Source organism: Trichosurus vulpecula, chromosome 5 (assembly GCF_011100635.1).
Source record: "Trichosurus vulpecula isolate mTriVul1 chromosome 5, mTriVul1.pri, whole genome shotgun sequence".
NCBI classification, from domain to species: domain Eukaryota; kingdom Metazoa; phylum Chordata; class Mammalia; order Diprotodontia; family Phalangeridae; genus Trichosurus; species Trichosurus vulpecula.
This window is the reverse complement of record NC_050577.1, coordinates 142330211-142355089: the sequence shown is the minus strand read 5'-3', so window position 1 is coordinate 142355089 and position 24879 is coordinate 142330211. Positions and strand designations below refer to the sequence as shown.

The 24879-nt window shown below is 36.3% G+C and overlaps 2 pseudogenes; both read right to left on the bottom strand.

Annotated features, from left to right (window-relative positions):
• Positions 1-1688: 1688 nt before the first annotated feature.
• LOC118849602 lies at positions 1689-3167 on the bottom strand (annotated as a pseudogene).
• A 19522-nt stretch (positions 3168-22689) lies between these two features.
• Positions 22690-23064, bottom strand: LOC118849833 (annotated as a pseudogene).
• Positions 23065-24879: the final 1815 nt, after the last annotated feature.

The following is a 24879-nucleotide window of genomic DNA, read 5'->3' as shown; positions in this document are numbered from 1 at the left end:
GCTGTAAGAAATGATGAACAGATGGACCTCAGAAAAACCTAGAAAGACTTACATGAACTGATGTTGAGTGAAGTGAGCAGAACCAGAAGTACAATGTACACAGTAACAGTCACATTGTTCAATGACTGACTTTTATAGACTTAGCTCTTCTCAGCAATGCAAGGAACTAAAACAAATCCAAAAGACTCATGATTGAAAATGTCATCCACATTCACAGAAAGAAATACAGAATCTGAATTAAGATTGAAGCATACTATTTGCTCTCTCTCTTCTTTAGTTTGGTTTAGTTTAGTTTTTTCTTTCTCATGGTTGTTCCCATTCATTCTAATTCTTCTATACAACATGACTAATGTGAAAATATATTTAATAAGAATGTATATGTAGAGCCTATGTTGGATTGCATGCCATCTTGGGCAGCAAGGAGGGGAGGGAGGCAGAAAAAATTTAAAACTTATTGAAGTAAATGTTGAAAACTAAAAATGAATAAATTAATTTGTAAAAAGAAAAAAAGGTTTCATTCCATCAATACCTACTGTTATCTTGTGTTTTCACAGGGTAATCTGGTTTAAGAAAGGAGTGTGCTTATATGATATTTTATTGAAGTGTTGCTTATTTATTTTTGATAAAAATATGTTTTACCATTTATATTCATTTTGAAAAAAAAGAATAAAAATCATAATGAAAAATATAAAAGTAAAAATGAAACCAAATAGTGCACTACCAAGTCTAGGATTACACCCTGAAATCATATTATCTATAGAATATGAAAAATAAATTTAGAAGTGTAATTACTTTAAAATACACCACTTTCACATGTCAGTATTTTACATATATGTATACATTCTACAGTGTAAGAGGAATTTTCTTAAAAACATCATCTCTTTAAAATCTTGAGGTGTATATTAGATCCATAGGCAATATCTGCCAAGCAAATTCCTATACTGTCTCCTTTCAAATTTGACATTTCAATTAAACCATTAGGAAGGCATGGACTCTGTATAGTACCTAAGCATTACAGTAACAACAACAATTTTCTTTAGTGTAGAATGGTTCATAAATTCTACAAGGAGCAGTGAGGTCAGTAATTCTAGAGGGCACTGTACTGATTTAATTTTTGTATGGTACAATAATACAAACAACTTTGTTAAGGCCAGGTTTTATTTGCTTGTTAATGGACAAAAGGCAATGAAATTTGTCTTCAAATATTTCTTGAAAGTCTGTGCTCATAAAAATCATGAAAAGTTGGAAAGACTTGGTTAAATCACTGAAACTTTAAACATATCTTACAGAATATTATTTGTATAAAAAAGTTAAATATAAAACATAAAGCAATCATGATAATTTATGTAAATCTGTTTTATGTGGTATTGTTATATGTGAAAAAGTTCTTCGGTTCTCTGTTATTTGTAAAAAGATCAGTACCAGGTTAAATCACTATCTATTGGCAAAGGGCCCTATAAACTTATTTCAGCATTAAATCTTTTTCAGTTAAGTGTCATTTGCTAATTTGACATCTTCTAAACACTGGCAAAAAATAAAATAAAATAGGGCAGTATGTCCATAAACCAACAAATAATTTGGCTGTAATATATCGTAAAAGACATAAAGTCCCCACATGGATCTGTACAATATTATCTATGCATCATACACTCACACATGCAGATGCCCACATAGTGAGACAGCAAAACTTAATAAGGTACTACTTCCAGTTCATTAATTAACTGGGTATTTTTTGTACTTCATTAAATGAATAGCTTTTGGTCATCTTTCCATTCTTGAAGATAGTATGGAGAAGATCATGATTACATTCTTTAAGATCTCCTTTTCCTTCCTCAAGGGTAAGAACATTTCCAGTTGGTGTCCTATATAGATATATTTGGGCCTTTTTTGACCTTTTGTTTGTATCAGTAACTGGGTCCTTAAAGACATTAATTTCAAGGCCATTGGTAACCACATAACTGCATTTGAAGGAACAATTCAAAAGATCTCTTGTTAATTTCTATAACAGAGCTCCAACAGAGCCAAATGAAATATTTTCAATACTCCATTTTTTTTCTTCATGCCTTCTACAATCTCTTGTAAGGTGTTGATATCAACTCCATCTTCCTGCATAATTCTGAGATAAGGTGGCAACAATTTATAGCCTTTTGAGTTTTCAGTAACTGTAAACTTCTCACCTAGAATGTCCAAAACCTTTAATACAGTGTCAAGAGGATTTCCAGAATCTGTCTAATTATTAGTGGTGCTTCTGCACTCCTTCATACAATTAAATCTCTTAATCTATCTTAAGTCTTCACCCCGGATTTTCTCACAGGCATTATAAATGTCATAGCTATTGACCACAGACACAGGCACTGATGAAAACTGTGTTACTATATGTTCAAAACATTCTTTTCATGATCTTTGTCACAGGTTGTTATGGTACTGGGTTCTGCAGCTGGAAACAGAATATCCAGGCCCAGGATCTTTTGTTCCATATCACTTTAAAACTAAAGCAATTCCTGCTACTTTATCAGTTCCTTTGAAGTTAACCAAATGAGCAGATGCTCTTATGCCAGCCGTCTCTTGTGAAGAGATTCCTTTGTAGCCAAAATCATGTAATTTGTACTCCAGGACATCTAGGTTACCAAAGGTTTCCATCAAGTACTTTGATGAAATTTTCTTCTGTTCTCTGGAAATTGTAACTGTTGTGATTGGGTACCAGGACTGAACAAGGGTAGTCTCAATCCATTTTGTAAGCCAGTAGAATTCTGGATCTGTGTTTTCCACTGTGAAGAGAACATTCCCTCTGAGAATGACAAAATCCTCAGGAACTGCTTTTACTTCTGTTGTAAGATGCCATCATATTTCTTGAGAATATAACTTAGTCCATTTTCATTGAAGACATCATCTTGAAAATTCTCTCTATAGACCTCTTTGGCTTCCTGGATTTTTGCTTTGGTCTCGACTTTGCCTGTTAAGTACTTATTAAGAATGTACTGCAACCTGTAAAACATTGTTTTCTCATATTTTACCTTGCTTACTTTGGAGTTTTCAGTCTTCTTTTCACAACATTCAAAGTAGGAACACACTTTTCTTGTGCTGGGTGGATATTGCTTATAGTGAGTAACCTTGTAGGAAGTGGTGGCAAGAGGGAGGTTGAACTTGGCTTTGATTCCACAATTCATTTTAGGGCTAAGGGCAAGCAAGAGGAGGTTGCAGGGAGGATCAGTGTGTTTTTATTAAGGACATTTTATGTGGCAGACATGATGACAAATGATGGGAGTACAAAGGAAAAAATGAAATTGTTTGTAACCTATAGGATCATGTATTCTAGCAAGAGTATCATACATTCTATCAAGAGAGACATTGTGTACCTACATAATAGTATAGGAAATAGTTACCAGGCAATTATTTTAGGGTGGTAAAGGAACTTACTGATGGGGAGATGTTAAGAAAAACTTCATGTAGTAGGTACCACTTGTGCTGAGATTTGAAGAAAAGGAAGGATTCTGAGAAGCAGAGATGAGGAAGGAGTGGATCCTATGCATGGGAGAAAGGCTGTGAAAAGCTACAAATATCAGAGATGATGAGTGAGAAGGGCCAATTTGGATAGGCTACAGAGTTAGTGAAAGGATTTGGAAAGTTAGGTTGAAGCTAAGTTGTAAAAGGCTTTTTTCCCAGGACTTTGTATTTGATCCTAGAGATATAGGAACTACTATAGTTTCTTGAACCCAGAAGTGATTTAATCAGATCCATGTTTTAGGAAAATAACTTTGGCCACTAATAGGAGGACTAATTAGAGAGAGGAGAGATTTGAAGCATGGAGGCCAATTAGGAGTTCATAACTGAAAATAACGGGCTGGGACCAAGGCAAGAGGCTCAGAAGGAAGCACGGTGCTTACCGATATCCTCATATGTCAGGAAAAATGGGGAGAAAGCATGTTAGCTAGGGAGATCCCTTTGTGATGAACACTCATAGAGCACAGACAAGACTTGAGCAGTATGGGCAGCTATAGATTGGTTGCAGTTGTCATCATTGAAGGGAACATGATAATAGCTAGAATCTATCTACCACTATAAGATTTACCTAGAAGTTGCTATTGTAAATAATGATTTATTCACAATAACAACCTCCATGTTCAAGTGCTATTATTGTTGCCATTTTAGAGATGAGAAAACTGAGGCTGAAAGAGGCTAAAGGTCTCTATGTCTAGAGTCACATAACTAGTAACATTCCAAGCAGGATTTGAATTCAAATCTTTCTGATTCCTAGCCAGAATTCTATCTACTATGCCACTAGCTACCTAATCCTATATCCAAATTGAAATGAGATCAGAGAACCCTTTGAGTACTTAAGTTAATTGACTCTGTTACTTCTGCCTCAGCTCCTTTTCTTAAAAAAAAAGAGTAAACTGCTATTCAAATATATTTTGGAATAAATAGCTTCTATCTCTGAGAATGCCTGAGCCTTTAGGTATTTGCAGAAAAAAGTTTCTTCTCTGCCACTGAACCCTCTAATCCACTTAGACCAACCTCCTCTGATCACTGACACTCCTTTGAGGCTTTTTGTTTTGGTTGGTTTGAAAACACACACCCCCATAGACCCCATCCCCATACACACAAATCACCCACCCACCCCCACACAGACTGTGTTACACTTCTGGAAGCTCTAAGAGGATTGTGTTTTCTTATTCCAGAAGTTTTATTTTAAAAGAACCTGAAGCCTCAGCATTTGTATGAATGAACAGTCAACCTGTCCTCATTCTTCCTAAACCTAGAGGCATTTAATTCATTCTCACCTCCTAGTGTAGGAGGTAACAAACATCACCAGGTGATATCATAGTTCAAAAAAGGTCTATAATTGTTCAGGCAATAGGTTTATCTTATCAATTACATTTCTTTTTTAAAAAATTACAGGGTTGTTTATGATCTTTTTTTTAAAGCTATCTTCTAATGCTATGTCTAACTTGAAAATGCCAGGAGACACCTAGCAGAAAACATACATGGCCAAGGAAATCTCACTTAGTTCTTATAGTATTTTTTTGCCTTTTCCATGAATAACAGATGTAGTGGAGACACTAGCAAGAATGGCACTTAAGCCAACCTTCATAAAATGTACCTGGGACAAGTAATTGGAAGTATTATATCCCCTCCTCCCTCAATTTTTCTACACAAATTCAGTTGAAGCTTAGGGAAGACACAAGAGATCACCTAGGTTAAGGAAATAGAGACCCTGCAACATTGTAAGGCCAATGGGGTAGCTGGAAAGATCAAGGGGAGAATGGAGCCAACAATGAACTTGGGGGGGTGGTAACTACCAAAGCAAGGGAAGATACTATCTGGCACCTTATTTTAATTAAATATTCTTGTTAATTAAATACTAAGATCAAAAGATCTGTAAGTGACATCAAAATAATTTCTAAATTTTGACGTGCTAAGTCAAAGCTTGAGGTGCTCTATCCTCATTATAGTGTTGCCCGAGAATTATTTATATTTAACATGGCTTAAAGGCTCTAACCTAGGACTCCATGGAGAGTTAAATTGTTTAGACACTTGCTGAGTCTTTTATTGAGCAAACACTTTGGGCAGCAATCCTCCCAAAATCTTGATCCTTCCACAGCATTTGTTAGTATGCTTTGAAAGATGTTCATACAAATATCTGTCTAGCAAGGTATGTTCTGGTGCAGTCTGCTAGAGCCAGTCATATGACATTTACTCCTTGGGTTTTTAGATTATCCTAATGGGTTGGGGTATTTCTTCCCTAATACTGACCAGGTCTCTGAAAAAAAAAAAACAGCTTCATTCCAGCTTTTCAGCCAATTGAGAAAGCTTTCTCCTGACTACTTTGTTAGCAGATGAGCAAGTTATTATAGGATGCCTATACATTCTTTACAATATCTCTAAGGCATTTCTATTCCACATTATCACAATTATTTCCAGTTCACTTCATCCCATTTCTCCCTGAAGCAGGCTCCCTAGTCATTCCATGTTAAGATACATCTCTAGAGGGTCATATTCTAGATCCCATTACATTTATTTTCTCTTTAGTAGTTACAGAGCTCTCCTAAAATTTGCTTTCCATTAGATAAATGGAAAGTCATATAGTTGGATGATTTTTAACTGTAATTTGCTTTAGACTTTAGAGTATATTTAGCCTTCTTCTGCTGTTTTGGAGCTGGGATGGTACAAAAAGAACATACTATGTTGACTTTTCTCTAGTTTATGATATAGTTTTTAAAAATCAGGTTACCATGTTAAGAATTGAACCATTGGGATGGTGAGGCAATTCCATCGCTATCAGCTCTGAGCCCTGACTTAGCGTACCTCCTCTGCTGAGGCTTGTCTGTAGGAAGAATATAAAAGTAGAGACACACACTCATGGTTTGTGATTAGGAAAGTTGGCCTATTATGCTGACATTGCTAAGTGCATTGTCCTGGATGAAGGAAAAAAAAAAAGAACAGTAAGGAGAGGGGAAAGAATAAAGAACAATGATAAAGCAGTCTGGCTTCAGGGATCTTACTTTCCTGGGGACCTACTCTTAGCTATCTCTGTGTTCTGTGTTTACCTGGGGAAGACTTATATTTTGGAACTTGCTTGCATTCATCTTGAAGTCTTGGGCTTAGGGCCTACCAAATAGGATTTGCCATTATCATAAGTCTTGGTCACAAAAGGGCTTGAAAAGAGCATTGTCACTGGAGTCAAAAGACCAGGGTTTTAATTCTGGCTCTGTTATTTATTTCTGGTGTTATTTAGGCTAGTGATTTGACCCTTCAGGGAATGTTTCCTCTTTGATATAGAGAGGACAGAGCTATTCTAGTTTATTTTTTTTGGTTTTTAAATTTTGATTTTATTAAATATTTTCCACTCTGAAAATGGTTTTCCATTTCTGTAGTTTATTTTTTTTAAGATTAATTAATTTATTTTTAGTTTTAATAATCATTTCCACAACATTTCAAGTTACAAATTCTCTCCCCATCTGTCTCCTTCCCCCAACCCAAAATGACATGTATTCTGATTGCCCTTTTCCCTAGTCTGCCATCCCTTCTATCACCCGATTCCCACCCCATCCTTATCCCCTTTCACCTCACTTTTTTGTGGAGCAAGATAGATTTCTATACCCCATTGCCTATATATCTTCTTTCTCAGTTGCATGTAAAAACAATTTTTTTTTAACATTTGTTTTTAGAACTTTGAGTTCCAAATTCTCTCCCTTCTTCACTCACTATGCCCCTCCTTGAGAAGGCGAGCAATTCAGTGTAGGTTATACATATATCATTATGCAAAATACTTCCATAATAATCACGTTGTGAAAGTCTAACTATATTTCCCTCCATTCTATCCCATCCCTGATTTATTCAATTTTCTCCTTTGACCCTGTCCCTTTTCAAAAGTGTTTGCTTCTGACTACCCCCTCCCCCAATCTGTCCTCTCTTCTATCATCCTCCCCCTTATCCCCTTCCCCTCTAATTTCCTGTAGGGTAAGATACCCAAATGAGTGTGTACCTTATTCCCTCCTTAAGCCAAATCCAATGAGAGCAAGGTTAACTCATTCCTTTTCACCTCCGACCCTCCCCCCCACCTTTTCCTTTCCATTATAACAGCTTTATCTTGCCTCTTTTACATGAGATAATTTACCCTCTTCTATCTCTCCCTTTCTCATTCTCCCAATATATTCCTCTCTCACCACTTAATTTTATTTTTTTAAGTATCACCCCTTCATATTCAACTCACCCTGTGCCTTCTCTGTGTGTGTATGTATATACACATATGAACACACACACACACACATACACATATATAAATGTGTGTGTGTATGTATATGTGCGTATATATATATATATATATATATATATATATATATATATATATATATTTTCTATTCAACTACCATAATACTGAGGTCTCATGAGTTACAAATATCATCTTTCCATGTAGGAATGTAAACAGTTCAACTTTAATAAGTCCCTTATGATTTCTCTTTCTTGTTTACCTTTTCATGCCTCTCTTGATTCTTGTATTTAAAAGTCAAATTTTCTATTCAGCTCTGGTCTTTTCACTGAGAAAGCTTGAAAGTCCTCTATTTCATTGAAAATCCATTTTTCCCCTGAAGTATTATACTCAGTTTTGCTGGGTAGGTGATTCTTGGTTTTAATCCTACCTCTTTTGACCTCCAGAATATCATATTCCAAGTCCTTTGATCCCTTAATGTAGAAGCTGCTAGATCTTGTATTATCTTGATTGTGTTTCCACAATACTTGAATTGCTTCTTTCTAGCTGTTTGCAATATTTTCTCCTTGACCTGAGAACTCTGGAATTTGGCTACAATACTCCTAGGAATTTTCCTTTGGGGATCTTTTACAAGAGGTGATCAGTGGATTCTTTCAATTTATATTTTACCCTCTGGTTCTGGAATATCAGGGCAGTTTTCCTTGACAATTTCCTGAAAGATGATGTCTAGGCTTTTTTTTTAATCATGTCTTTCAGGTATTCCAATAATTTTTAAATTATCTCTCCTGAATCTATTTTTCCAGGTCAGTGGTTTTTCCAATGAGATATTTCACATTGTCTTCTTTTTTCATTCTTTTGGTTCTGTTTTATAATTTCTTGATTTCTCATAAAGTCATTAGCTTCTATTTACTCCATTCTAATTTTTAAGGAATCATTTTCTTCAGTGAGCATTTGGACCTACTTTTCCATTCGGCCAATTATGCTTTTTAAGGCATTCTTTTCCTCATTGGCATTTTGGACCTCTTTTGTCTATTTTTAAGGTGTAATTTTCTTCTGTATTTTTTTTTGGGGGGGGGTCTCCTTTAGCAAGCTGTTTACTTGTCTTTCATGATTGTCTTGCATCCCTCTCATTTCTTTTCCCAATTTTTCCTCTACTCTTACTTTACTTTTCAAATTGTCTTTGAGCTCTTCAATGACCTGTGACAAATTCATATTTTTCTTGGAGGTTTTTGATGTAAGATCTTTGACTTTGTTGTCTTCTTCTGGCTGTACGTTTTGTTGTTCTTTGTCACTGAAGTAAGATTCTATAGTCTGAGTTTTTTTTATGCTGTCTGCTCATTTTCCCAGTCAATTATTTGACTTTTGAGCTCTTTGTCATGGTATGAGTCTGCTTCCAGAGTAGACAGTGGTCTGTCCTAAGTTTCAGGGGTTTTGCACTGCTGTTTTCAAAGCTACTTGTAGGCACCTGTAAATTTTCTGTTCTTCTGAGGTGGTATGATCCAAGAAGAGGTGTTTACTCCTCTCCTGGTCTGTGTTCTCATCTGTGAGTGACCTCAAGCACTCTTTTCTGCCTTGGAACTTCTAGGAGGACTCCCTCTCCACAGCCACCACAAGCTCTGCCACACCAGCACTCCTCTTCACCCCAGGACTGCCAACCAGGATTGTGACCCAGATCCAAGTAGGGCAAAGCAAGAGAATCCTGCCTCAGCACCGGATAAGAGATACCTGCACTCCCACTCTGATCAGCCACTTGATTCTCCCCACCATATTTGGGCCTTGAGTTCTGAAAGTGGCAGCTACTGCTGCTGCTGCTGCAGCCACCTCCACTGCCCTGGCACTGGGGACAGACTGCACCCATCTCTCATCCAGGTCCAACAGAGTTTTCCCACTGACTGCTAAGTTGTCTTTGGCATTTGTGGGTTGAGAAGTCTGGAAACTGCCACAGATCAGTGATTCAGCGCCCTCAGACCTGCTCCACCCAGTCTGCTCTGGATAGCAAGGTCCATGCCAGGGTGACCTCTGCTCTCAGCCCAGTGCAATAAACACTTCCCAGCAACCATCCAGGCCATCTTGGGCTGGAGTCTTGTTTCATTCTGTCATTTCATGGTTTCTATAGCCCTAGAATTTGTTTAGTCATTTTTACAGGTGTTTGGAGGGATTTGGGGGAGAGCCCAAGCAAGTCCCTGCTTTTACTCTACCATCTTGGCTCTGTCCCCAGGCCATGAATATTCTTGATAACACCTTCTGATGTATTCCCTATTCTCCTATCTTTGTCCAAGACTGCAGCACCTTAGCACATTGGACCATGAGTAAGGAAATTTGGATCCTGGTCCTTGTTCAGCTACTCTTTTGCTAGGGTAAGTCGCTTAACTTCTCCATTGCTCAATAACAAAACTAGAATGTTGGCTTAAAAAATCTTTCTGAGACCCCTTTCAGCTTTAAAATTCTAAGACAGAGAGTTCTTCCACTTCCCTTCAGTTTACAGAAATTTGCTTTCACTTATTCTTCTTGTCATTCTCCTTCCTCACCACGTACTTTCTCCCTGTGTTCCATTTACTCAATTACCTCAGTCTTTGTCTGTAGCACCCATGGAACTATTTGGTTTTTTTTTTTATTTCTTGCTCATTTCAGTAAAAAGAAAGGCATTTCCTTAGCCTTCCTATAAGCTAAGACAACGTAATTTAAGTTGGGTTTGGGGTTGGAGAAGAAAGTCATACTTTCTTTGAATGCCATGATTTTAGCTCTTATCACCCACTTTGGTTCATTCTAAGTTCCTTTTATTACTTCCAGCCTTAAATTGATGCCTGTTAGTAAGGGGTTTAGGCTGCCTGAATATCAGCAATTCAAGGTTTTGCTCAACATCATTTATGGAATTTGTATTATTCCCCCTGAGGGAGTAAGCATTGTATTTTATTGGAAAGCAGACAGAATGCTTTGTTGCTTTTGTTTGTTTTTTTGACTTTTACTAATCTGTTATTAAAACAAACAACAAAACAAAACACCTCCCACTATGTGTAAAGGAGAAGTTTCCATAAGAGTTCAATAATTTTATTAAAAATAAAAAGGTTAGTTTAGAAGTTCCCTATCCTTCTAATTGAGATCCATGCTAGTATCTTAGAGGAAAGATGAAAGCATTTACAAGCCAAGTAATAATTCAGAAATGCTCTTGCAGATTTTGTCTATGTCCCAAATCAAAGGCCTTTTGTAGTCAGAAGCCTGTAACCTGAAATCCTGTTTCTCATTCCTTCTTGTTTATAGAAACCTGAAATGTACAACTTATTGACTTAGGTACATACTTTGGGGTTTTGGAGTGGACAGCTGATTGAAATGAAATCAGGAATTGTCAGCAAAATTGCATTACACTGTAATGAATGAAAAGTATGTCTATTTTAGTGAGCAGAGCGGAAGGCAGGATAGAGACAGCCAGACTTGTGTTTCATGTTGAAAATTTCACTAAATCAAGATTTAACTCACAATCAAATGGGAAAATACAGAGAGGAGAACATTGCTAGCAGAATAAAGTTTTTGAGTCAGGAGTCAAAATAACATTTATTTAACATCAACTCTGAGCTGAGCAAAATAGCAGGTCCTATGGGAGTATACAAAAATATAAAATATATGATCTCAGTCCTCAAGAAGCTTATAGTACTGATTCATTTAGCAGGAATCAATACTATATTTATACAGTGATCATTATTTTTACTTTCTCCCTTTTTGAAATTTATCATTTATTTTTTTAACATTCATTCTCTTTTGAGTTCCAGATTCTCTCCCTTCCCCCAGTACCACCTGAGAAGGCAAGGAATATGATATCGATGATACATGTAAAATCATGCAAAAGCTATTTCCATGTTACCAATATTGTTTTTTTTAAAGCAAGAAATATAAAGAAGGTAAGAAAATTATATTTCACTTTGGACTCAGAATTCATTACTTCTCTGTCTGGAGATGCATAGCATTTTTCACCAAGTCTTTCAGGATTCTTTGATTTTTGTATTTATCAGAATAGACTCATTACAGTATTGCTGTTATTGTGTACAAGGATTTCCAAGTCCTGTTCATATCACTTTGCATCAATTCAAACAGTTCTTCCCAGGTTATTCTAAAACCATCCTGCTCATCACCATTTTTTTTTGACAATAGCACAATAGTATTCTATCACAATCATCTACCAGGGGGTGGAGCCAAGATGGCAGCTGGAAAGCAGGGATTGGCCTAAAGCTCTCCCCCAGGACCCTCCAAACACCTACAAAAATGGCTCTGAACAAATTCACAATCATATACCACATCTTGTTCAGCTATTCCTCAAATGATGGATGTCCCTTCAAGTTCTAATATTTTGCCACCAAAGAAAAGAGCTGCTATAAATTCAATTTTTTTTGTACATAGTGGTCCTTTTTATTTTTCTATGATCTCTTCGAGATATATAAGTAGTATTGCCCTTCCTCAGTCAAAATCTATGCACAAGTTTTATAGCCTTTTAGGCATAGTTGCATGTTGTTCTCTAGAATGGTTTAATGATATTCATAACTTCACCAACAGTTCATTAGTGTACCTATTTTCCAATATACCCTCCAGCATTTGCCATTTCACGTAAATGTGAAGTGGTACCTCAGAGTTTCTCTTTCTGAAATTGCCTCCACAAAATTTGCCCATTTATCAATTAGGGAATAGCACTTATTTTTTTTATAAATTTGATTCAGTTTTCTATATATTTGAGAAATGAGGCCTTTATTAGAGAAATTGCAATAACTTTTTTTTAAAAAAATATTACTTCATCATCTGGGGTACTGGTTAACAAAATGAAATTTCCCTGATTATCTCTTTTAATTAGGTCTGGTTTTGCTTTCACTTTGTCTGAGATCATGATTGCTTATCCCTGCCTTTTTTACTTCAGCTGAAACAGGGTTTCTACTCCAGCTCTTTGTTTTAACACTGTGTGTCCTTTTGTTTCCAATGTGTTTCTAGTAAACAACACATTGTTAGATTCTGTTTTCTAATCCATTCTACTATCCATTTCTGTTATATAGGTGAGCTCATCCCATTCACATTCAGTTGTAGTTATTAACTGCGTATTTCTCTTCAACCCATATTCCTCCATTTATTCTTCTCTCTTTTTTTCCATGTCCCTTCTCAAAAGTCTGTTTTGCTTCCGCCCACTGCCTGCTTTAATATATTCTCCCTTATATCATCTGCCCCCTCCCCTTTTTCATATTGCTCCCTCTCCTACTTACATGTTGGGTAAGATAGATTTAAATATTCCTATACTCAACTGTGTCTATGTGTGTATATATATATATATATATATATAGTATGCATGTATATATATATATATATATATGTGTGTGTGTGTGTGTATACCTATACCTATACATCTACAGTATACATACTTTACTCTTTAAACCAATTCCAATGAGATTGAGGTTCAAGCATTGCCCACCACTCTACCCTTTTGCTCTCCCACCATCAAAGATTTTTCTTGCAAGTATCTTTTATTGGAGAATTTTTTTCCACATTCTACCTACCCCTTTTCTTTTTTTACTTTTTTTTTTAGCAGGGAGGGGGAGATAATCCCAACATAATTGACACATATACATGCCCTTTGTCTATTTAGATTCCCCCTAACTGTCCTAAAAATGATAAAAGTTCTTTAGAGTTACTTGTATTATCTTCTCATATGGGAATATAAAGTTTTACTTTACTGTGCCCTTAAGTTTATTCTTTCATGTTTACCTTTTGATGCTTCCCTTGAATCTTAGGTTTGAATGGCAAGTTTTCTTTTCAGCTGTGGTCTTTTCATTAGTAATGCTTGGAAGTTCTCTAATTCATTAAATGTCCTTCTGCTGTTATCCAGGTTCCATCAGGTAAGAAGCCTGCAGGTTTTCAGTCCTCCCAAAATGGTGTAAGTCAAGGAGATGTCTGTTCACTGCCTTCCTGGTCAGAGCTCACAAGTTTCTGACCCAAGTTTGGGCCTGCTGACTTATTCATTCTTGAGTTTCAGTACATTGTTAATGGACTCAGTCATTGTTAGCCCACTAGTAGGTTCTGTTGATTCAGAGTAACCAAACTGCTAGTTCCCCTTTTGGTATCAGTTTCCTTCCCTGATTATTCTAGTGCAAGGTTCTGTGGTAAGCTAAAGGCTGGAGTCTTATTTCTGGGCTCAGAGCTATATTTTGCAATTTGTTTCTGACTCAGTACTAGCGTTCATTCAAAACCACTTCTTCCCACCCTGCATTTGTGAATTGGAATTGAATAGCATGTGTCAACTTCCAGATGGCCCTCATTTCTGCATCCAGAACTAGTTTAAGGATCCTCTGTGATCTTTTTCTGCCACAATACCTCTTCCCTTGGTTAATTGTTTTGGCCCTATTTCATTTTCTGGGCACTCTAATGCTCTCCATCCCAAAAAAGCCACTGCAAATACTTCTGGCTAGCATCTGTCCCTGTGCCCACCCCTGCCTCTCTTTCTGACTGTCTCTGTCTCTCTGTGTGTCTCTCTATGTGTCTCTCCCTGTCTCTCTCTGTCTCTCTGTCTCTGTCTCTCCTACTTAGACCTAGAAGAATGATGTACACTGTGGCTTTTTCTTGGCTTTCCTTATCATAATTCTGTCTGGCACATTTTGTAGGTTATTGTGGAGGTGGTATGCTGAGAAAGCTACCAAAAATGCTTCCTTTAACTCTACCATGTTGATTCCACCTGTCAACTTGTATATCCTGGGTAAGCAGGAAATTTTTCATATCAAAAAGCATATGACATATTTATAAGTCTCCATTTGGTCAGGGGTAAATGTAAGTGGGAAATGACAATGGAGACATAAGTACCTTTTTCACTGATTTATAGGAAATATATCATATTAAAGAGCACTGGTTGGGAGTCAGAAAACCATAGTCATAAAATAACTACTTCTCCCACTTTCTGCTTGAATGATTGTAGGGAAATTACTTATCTTCTAAGGACCTTTGTTTACTCCTCTGTAAAATTAAGGGCTTGGAATCAAAGTCTTCTGAAGTCCCTTTCAATTCTTTTTTTCTTTGATCCTATAACTTTCTAAATGTAGAAAAAATAATTACATATTTTGTGTGTGTATGCCTCTGTTCCAGTGGATTTTATTAGCCTAGTTTAGTGTTACCTCAAAGTTCTCAAGAATTACTTTGCCTACTAAGGCAGTTACCCAAGTTAGAGAGTAACACATTGTATACACCTATAGTTCTATAACCTTATGTTTTTCAATGCTAAGGCGGAAGATGGAGCCCTCACTGTTTTTTGGCTGCAACTCCCTCAGAGCAACAAATCGCCACCACATTTGTAGCATCCTTTGAGAGAGTTCCATATGTAAAAATAAAAATAGAACTAGAGGAAATGAGGCCTTAGAGACCTTTTTGGCAGGCACTAAAAAGACAGCAGCAGTGGCTGATTGATTGTGAAGGTTACATCCTACCCATGGAAAAAGAGGGAAGCCATATCATTGCATTTCTAAAGTCTCTTGTAGCATGAGATCTGTAACCAGTGATATCATTCCCTTCTGGGAATTAGAAAACTCTTTGCTTGGAGCTCAAACCAGAGAGACCAGGGACTGGAAAGGCTCTATTTATCACCCACTAGGGAACTCACTGAAGAGAAACAGAAAGTTGAGAGATATGTGAATAGACAATGGAAAGAATCTTTTAAAACACATAGAGACACTAAAATAAGCAAGATAAAATGAAATAATATATATATGTATATATATATAAAGTGCTTTGCAAACCTTAAAGTATCATACAAATACTCATTATTATTAAATGCTATTTCCAAAAGACCCAGATTTTTCTAATATGGACTCATTTTATTTAGTTTGCCAATCACTTTACATCATAGCACTAGCCAGTGATCACAGACACCTTTTTTGTAACATACTTCTCAACAAAGATAGCATAATTAGAGATTTTGAATATATCCTAATGAAAATACAAATGAGCTGGTTTATAACTAATCACGTACTGTGAGTTTTGAAGTCAGCAGTATACTAGATGAATTTTATAGATAGCAAGCTATTTGTCTTTTCTTGGCTGCACAACAGTATATTCAATATGCATTATGCATATAAATAGTCACTTAAAATACAATTGCTAAACCTTGCTGACATTTGATTTTTTTTCCAAAAGTAAGTTGTATCTTAAAAATCATTGTTTAGAAAATATCATTATTGCCAAAGAGCAACCAACAATGGAGAGATTAAATTTAAAATAAAATGAAAACCTAGTTCAAATAGAAATTAGGTTCTTTGACAGATGATGTGGAAGTAGATAGAAGGCAGAAAAAAATGAGTAGAAAATATCAACTTGGGTTGCTCCAAAGAAATTCTTAGAAGGAACAAATCTGGCCATCTAGAAAACTAAATATAGTCTGAAAGAGCAACTCATTACCATTTTAAGAGAGGACAGGGATGTGAAGACACTGAAAATGTAAATAATGCAGGGCAGAGAGGCAAAATGTTCAAGAAGTGATGGGCTCTCAAGTAAGGATATTTGACGTGAAATTTTGAGTTTTCTCTGGACTCTTCTCTTTCTCATAATTTCTCCCTGAACATCTAGTCAGTCACCAAGTGCTCTCAGTTCTTTGTAGAGTTTTTTGAAGAGTCCTATTCTTTACTCATGTAGCTGCCATTACCTTACCCCAAGTTCTCTACATGAATAAATCATTGTAATCATCTCATAGGTGGTTTTCCTGTTTCTGACCTCAGCCCATTTAGACAATTCTATATATTATGTTATATTAATATTAGAAAAAAATCACACTGATTTGTGATATTAAACCTCAACTCCTGCTATGAAGTATTCAATTTCAAACCTTCTTTCAGAGTAAGAGAACTACATCTATGGATGTGAAGACTTTTTCCTAGTACTTATTCAAGTCTTCCTTATCAATAAATACAAATATCCTAGATTGAAGCAGCAATTTAAGCTGTATTCAACTAGTATTTTGATTGGAATTAATTTATCAGATTCTTTTCAACCAAAAGGTGAGAGCAGCAACCTACTCAAAATGGACATAAGATCAGAAGGTAAAAAGAATCATATATTTTGAGTTCAAAGATACTCAAAGATGATCTTAGAGATCATCTACTAGATGTGTTAATCTCAAAAAGAAACATCCTTTATATTGGGCCTTATATTGACTTAGAAAACCACAAATCAACATAATTCACATTGTATTATATCTTTATTTGTTTTGCTAAGTATTTCACAGTTAAATTTTAATGGGCCCCTGTGTCCTGCCTGTGAGTTTGACACCTCTGCCTAGTACAATCCTCTCATTTTATATATAAAGAACATGATGCCTATAGAGGTTAAGTACCTTGCCAAAGCTAGTGAGCAGCAATTCCTTTCCAATTCACTCAACACTGATTACCATAAATGTCAAGATTATGAAGAGATTTCCTGGAAAGGAAAATAGGAGTGCTCCAAAGACAAAACTTAGCTACTGCAAAACTTTACTCAGTATGCCTCTTTTTGCTTAGAGCAGTGAGAAGAAATAATTCTGTGACCTTAAAGCATCTGGCAACATATTATATTTTAGGAAATAAATTTGCCCTAGGACTTAGAAATAAAAATTCAGTGTAGACTTAGGCCATCTTTAAGGAGGTACACTACAATATAATTCAATATGACATAATACAATACAATAAAAAGCAAAAACAGCCTGGGATCTCAGGACTGCTAAGATTATGGCAACGGGTTCCATTGATTCCTGGTGAATAGAGGGAGAAGATATGGAAGTAGTGTCAGATTTTATATTCTTGGGCTCAAAGATCATGGCAGATGGCAACCGCAACCATGAAACTAAAAGATCTTTGCTCCTTGGAAGGAAAGTTATGACAAATCTGGACAGCACACTAAAAAGCACAGATATCACCTCCTCAGCAAAGGTCCATATAATCAAAGCTATGTTGTTGCTTTTTTATTAGCCATATATGGCTGTAAGAATTGGACTATAAGGAAAGCTGAACTCCAGAATTGATACCTTTGGATTGTGGTGCTGGAGAAGATTTTTGAGAGTCCCTTGGACAGCAAAGAGATCAAATCCATCAATACCTAAAGAAATTAATTCAAATTTGAAGGCCTAATTGGAAGGCCAAATACTGAAGCTGAAGCTTTAAATACATTGGCCACATAATGAGAAGACCAGACTCATTGGAAACTACTCTGATATTGTGAAAGACTGAAGGCAAAAGGAGTAAGGGATTGCAGAGGATGAGATGGATAGATAGTGTCATAGAAGCAATAAGCATGAGTTTGGACAGACTTCAGGAGATGGAGGATGAAATGACCTGATGTGTTATGGTCCTTAGGGTCATGAAGATTTGGCGATGACCGAACAACAACAATAAGTAGAATATAAATAAGTATGTACATAAAGCCAGGAGGAAAAGGTGAGGATGAACATTCTTCCAGGCTTGGGCACATTAAAAATGGAATTTGGAGATACAGTGTTGTTCCCATATAGTAATCTACTTTGATTCATGGTGGCACAAAGGTAATGAGGAGCTCTTGAAATCTTTGCCAAAGGGCATAAAGGTTCAAGCACATCTTCTCAAGTTGGAAAGGTTTCCAATGTAAGCCTGTAAATCTGCTTTACCCATTGCCTGAAGAAAAGACCACTTAGGTTCAGTGAGGCTAATCCTCAGAAACCAGGCAGAGAGGAATTTTTCCATAGCAGCAGCACATAAAGATGATTTACTCAGGAGCAGAGCATTCTACTCCAGGTCTATGGAGTATGCAATCCATATACATGCAGGATTATTATCCAAACCTGGAGTTTCATTCCTATAGGAAACTCCCTAATGAAGAAATTTTCTTCTTTAAAGCAGATTGATTGCTGCTTTTACTACTAAGTCTTAAGAGAGTTGCCTGGTAAGCTGTAAGATTAAGTAACTTGCTCTCAGACACATATACATTATAGTTCCAAGGAAGGGTTTGAACCCAGTAAGTATTTCTGATTCCAAGACAATGTGTATATCTGCCAATAGGGATTCTAAACTATTTTGTGTCATGGACCCCTTTGGCAGGGTGGCAAAGATGATGGGCTCCATCTATGAATAATATTTTTAAAATGCATAAAATATGATGCCTATAATTACCAAGGAAACCATTTATAATGAGACAGTTGCTTTTTTTAGCTACACAAAACCAAGATTAAATATCCCCACACTGCTATATGCTTTCTCTAAAAATGATATTTCAGCTAATCCAATCTATACATTTGCCCCATTACTAGCATAGTGCCTTTTACTATGTGTAGGGTAGTATAGAGGTTATAGGATAGTAGGCTATGGATTTAGAGCTGGAAGAGGCTTCAGAGGCTGCCTAGTCCTCTAGTCTCATTTTACACATAAGAAAAAAGATCTCTCCAGAAGTTAAACAATTCAGCTGAGGTGACACAGGTAGCAAGTGACCTAATGAACGTTTGTAGAATTAAATTGAACTTGTCATATAAAAATGTTGTGAGATATCAAAAGATAGAATCCATAAACTTTGGTGGGATGTGTACAAATATACATAAGCATATGCACATATACATATGCATACATGTACATGTATATATACATATGCATATACATATGCATATACATCTACATATACATATGGCAGCTAGATAGTGCAATGTATAGAGTGCTGGGACTGGAGTCAAGAAGACTTATTTTCTTGAGCTCAATCTGTCCTCAGATACTTACTAGCTGTGTGACCCTGGACAAATCATTTAATCCTGTCTCCCTCAATTTCCTCATCTATAAAATGAGCTGAAGAAGGAAATGGCAGACTACTCCAGTAACTTTGCCAAGAAAATTCCAAATGGAGTGAAGAATCAGACGTGATTGAACAACAAATACACATACACACACACAGAGGTTTCTGTATATGTATATGTGTGTGCTATATCTATGAATGTTTACATAGACATATACATTTCTGGGACAGTATTCTTCTATTTGCTCTCTGTTTATATGTCAGCTAAGAAAAACAAATTAACACTATGTTACTAGACCATAAAGATTCTCTTGTTAACTAGGAAAAAAATAAAAAGGAATCTTATGCCCTATTTACTTGTAAAGCAGACAAGATTAATTAAGAAATACATTGATGTAGAGGTAAAGACACAATGACAGAGAGAAGCCAGGAAGTTGTCTGAGCTCTCCCCAGTTTTCCTCAGAAACAACATTAAATCAAGCTTCTAAAGAGATTCAGGAGTGGCAGAACCCACAAAAAGATGGAGTGAAACACATTTCCAGCTTAAGATAACTTAGAAGGACTTTAGAAAAGGTCTGTCTTTTTTGGGTGAGATGAGTCTAGCACAAACAGTATTTGGGTGAACCAGCAGGAAGCTCTTGGAGACAGCACACATCAGCAACCAAGGCCCCTCCATCCTAGCTCAGTAGGTCAACAGTGAGGCCTCCAGGCCCAGTGCAGGAAGCAAACTGTGAGCCCAGGAATTCTGTCACAACAAGCATTAACAGGCCAGGCTACCCCAGCATAGTGGGTGAGCTGGAAGCACCTGAAGCCTTGAGCAGAAAGCCAGTGACCAGGCTTCTGGCTTTCAGCATTAGAAGCTTGGGACAGTGCTCCCTGTGCCACAGAAGCAAAGCACAACTTTAAAAGTCATGAAATAGACTGGAAAAACAAGTAAGAAACAGAAAAGAGCCCTGACCATAGAAAGCTACTACTGTAACAGGGAAGAGCAAAACACAAACTCAAAAGAGGACAACGCCAAAATGTCTACATGTAAAGCCTCAAAGGTGAATATGAATTGGTCTCAAGCCCAAAAAGTCCTCTTGGAAGAGTTCAAAAAGGATTTTACACATCAAGTAAGAGAGATAGAAGAAAAATTGGGGAAAAGTGAGTGTTATGTAGGAGACTTATGAAAAAAGAGTCAAGAGTTTAGAAAAGGAAACAAAAATTAACTGAAGAAAACAATTCCTTAAATAATAGAACTAGGCAAATGGAAAAAATCTACTGAAGGAAACAATTATTTTATTTTTTTCCTTTTTTAGTTATTGTAATTGTGTGTTTTTATTTTTTAGTTTTTGACACTCATTTCCACAAGATTTTGAGTTACAAATTTTCTCCCCATTTCTCCCCTCCCATACCCCAAGATGACATTATTCTGATTGTCCCTTTCCCCAATATGTCCTCCCTTCTATTACACAATTCCCTCCCCCACCCCTGCCTCTCTTTCCCCTTACTTTCTTGTAGGGCAAGATAGATTTCTATACCCCATTGCCTGTATATCTTATTTCCCAGTTGCATGTAAAAACAGTTTTTAATATTTGTTTTCAGAAATTTGAATTCCAAATTCTCTCCCTTCTTCCCTCCCTACCCCCCACCTCGAGAAGGCAAGCAATTCAATATAGGTTTACATGCATCATTATGCAAAACACTTCATACTAGTCATGTTGTGAAAGACTAACTATATTTTCCTTCATCCTATCCCATCCCCCATTTATTCAATTTTCTCCTTTGACCCTGTCCCTTTTCAAAAATGTTTGCTTCTGACTACCCCATCCCCAATCTGTCCTCCCTTCTATTATCCATCCTTCTTAGCCCCTTCCCCTCTAATTTCCTATAGGGTAAGATACCCAATTGAGCATGTATGTTATTCCCTCCTTAAGTCAAATCCAATGAGAGGAAGTTTCACTCATTCCCTTTTACCTCCCCCCTCTTCCCTTCCATTACAACAGCTTTACTTTTCCTCTTTTATGTGAGATAATTTTCCCAATCTTTCTCCCTTTCTCCTTCTCCCAATATATTCCTCTCTTACCCCTTAATTTTATTTTTTAGATATCATCACTTCATATTCAACTCTCCCTATGCCCTCTGTCTATATACGTATATTCACTTCAACTACCCTAATACTGAGAAAGGTCTCATGAATTACAAATATCATTGTTCCACGTAGGAATATAAACAGTTCAACTTTAATAAGTCCCTTATGAGTTCTCTTTCCTGCTTACGTTTTCATGCTTCTCTTGATTCTTGTGTTTGAAAGTCAAATTTATTCAGCTCTGGTCTTTTCATCAGGAATGTTTGAAAGTCCTCTATTTCATTGAAAATCCATTTTTCCCCTGAAATATTATGCTCAGTTTTGCTGAGTAAGTGATTCTTGATTTTAATATTAGCTCCTATGACTTCCACATTATCATATTCCAAGTCCTTCAGCCCCTTGTTGTAGAAGCTGCTAGATCTTGTGTTATCCTGATTATGTTTCCACAATACTTGAATTGTTTCTTTTTAGCTGCTTACAATATTTTCTCCTTGACCTGGAAACTCTGGAATTTGGCTACAATATTCCCAGGAGTTTTCCTTTTGGGATTTTTTTCAAGAGGTGATCAGTGAATTCTTTCAATTTCTATTTTACCTTCTGGTTCTAGAATATCAGGGCAGTTTTCCTCGATAATTTCTTTTAAGATGATGTCTAGGCTCTTTTTTTGATCATAGGTTTCAGGTAATCTAATAATTTTTAAATTGTCTCTCCTGGATCTGTTTTCCAGGCCAGTGGTTTTTCCAATGAGATATTTCACATTGTCTTCTATTTTTTTTTTTATTCTTTTGGTTCTAGTATATAATTTCTTGATAATATTTTATTGAAATTTTTGCATCAATATTCATTAAGGAAATAGTTCTATAATTTTCTTTCTCTGTTTTAGCCCTTACTGATTTAGGTATCAGCACCACATTTTTCTCATAAAAGGAATTTGATAGTCCTCCTTGCAGTTCTAAGGCAGAAAAGATTGCTTGAGGTCACTCACAGACCAGAGCACAGGCCGGGAGCTTTTGGACCCCCTTTTCCATTTGGCCAGTTCTGCTTTTTTAGGCATTCTTCTCCTCATTCGCTTTTTGAACCTCTTTTGCCATTTGGGTTAGTCTATTTTATGTTATTTTATTTATTTTTTTCTTAGTCCAAGGTTTATTTTTGAAAATGTACACAAAAATGTTGAACCATTTTATGCATCTTCAGCAGCTGGAGCATCTCCAGCCTTGGAATTCCTTGTATATATCACTTGTGCTCTGTGTTTGGAAACTAGCTTAATCAGACCTTTACTAAGCAGTTCCTGTAGGGCTGTTCAGGCTAGAGAACCCCAGATCTTCAGTCTCTCTGAGACTACTGCAAGGGTGATAAGTTTATAGTTGGGGATCTCCTTGCAGAGTTTGTTGTACGTTGCTTTGTCAAATAGAACCAGATTGTTGAACTTGTCTCAAACTTTTCCCTTGGACCACTTCTTCTTCTTAGTTTTGCCCCCAGACTTGTTCACAGGATCTTTGTCCTTCTTGGCTAACTTGCCAGCATCTTTTTTCTTCTTATTGTCCTTGGGTGCCATGGTGAAGCTTCAGGAACTTGTGGTGCTGCTGCCTCCAAGCTAAGATGTCGGACAGAAATCAGATTAGTCTATTTTATTAAGGTGTTATTTTCTTCAGTATTATAAAGCAGCAATCACCAAAGCTATTTGGTACTGACTAGGAAATAGAGTGGTGGATATTCCCACATTTTCTCCCACACTTATAATTTTCCTTTTCTGTTACATTAGTCAATTTGATAGGTGTGAGGTGGTACCTCAGAGTTGTTTCAATTTTCATTTATAGTGCAATAGGTTAGGTACACCTGACATAGTAGTTATTGACTATAGCAATCTATTGTTTGGTAAATGCAAAGACTCCAGCTTCTGGGTAAGAATTCACTATTTGACAAAAATTGCTGGGAAAACTAGAAAATGGTATGGTAGAAACTAGACATAGACCAACATCTCACAGATTACACCAAGAGAAAGTCAAAATTCATATATGATTAAACATATATGATACCATTGGCAAATTATGAGAGCAAGGAATAGTTTATCTGTTATATTTATGGAGAAGGGAATAATTTATGACCAAACAAGTTATTGAGAACATTATGAAATACAAAATGGATAATTTTGATTATGTTAGATTGAAAAGTTTTTGCACAAACAAATCCAATGCAACCAAGAGTAGAAGGAAAGGAGAAAGCTAGGAAACAATTTTTACAGGTAGTGTCTCTGATAAAGGCCTCATTTCTAAAATATGTAGAGAACTAGATCACATTTATAAGGCCAGAGATGATTCCCCAATTGATAAATGGCCAAAAGATATGAATAGGCAGTTTGCAGACAAAGAAATTCAAACTACCTATAGTCATATTTTTAAAAAAGTTCTAAATCACTGATGATTAGAGAAATATAAATTAAAACAACTCTGAGGTACCACCTTACACCTATCAGATTGCCTAATATGACAGAAAAGAAAAATGATAAATGACGGAAAAGATGGGGAGAAATTGGAAACTTATGCATTGTTCGTGGAGTTGTGAACTGATCTAAGCATTCCGGAGAGCAATTTGGAACTATGCCCAAAGGGCTATAAAACTGTGCATACCCTTTGATTCATCAATACCTCTACTAGGTCTGTATCCCAAAAAGATCATAAAAAAAGAAAAAGGACCCACATGTACAAAAATATTTATAGCAGCTTTTTTTTGGTGGCAAAGAATTGGAAATTGAGGGGATTCCCATCAATTGGGGAATAACTAAAAAGTTGTGTTATATGAATATAGTGGAATATTATTGTGCTAGAAGAAATAATGAGCAGGGGATTTCAGGAAAACCTGGAAGGACTTACAAGATCTGATGCTGAGTAAAATGAACAGAACCAGGAGAACTTACACAGTAACAGCAACATTTATGTGATGATCACCTGTGATAGACTTAGCTCTTCTCAGCAATACAATGATTCAAGACAACTCCAAAAAACTTGTTATGAAAAATGCTAACCACATGCAGAGAAAGAACTATCAAGTCTGAATGCTGAGTGAAGCATATCATTTTTCTCTTTTTTTCATTTCTTGTGTTTTTCCCCTTTTGTTCTGTTTCTTCTTTTACAACATGACTACTGTGTAAATATGTTTACCTTGTTTGTACATGTATAACATATCAGATTTCTTGCTGTCTTGTGGAGTAGGGAGGGAAGGGAAGAATGGAGAAAATTTGGGAACTCAAAATCTTACAGAAATGAATGTTGAAAACTATCTTTACATGTAATAGGAAAAAATGAAATATGATTAGGGAAAAAATAAAAAAGAGATACATAGTTCTCTGTATCTGTGATCTTATTGCTTTGGG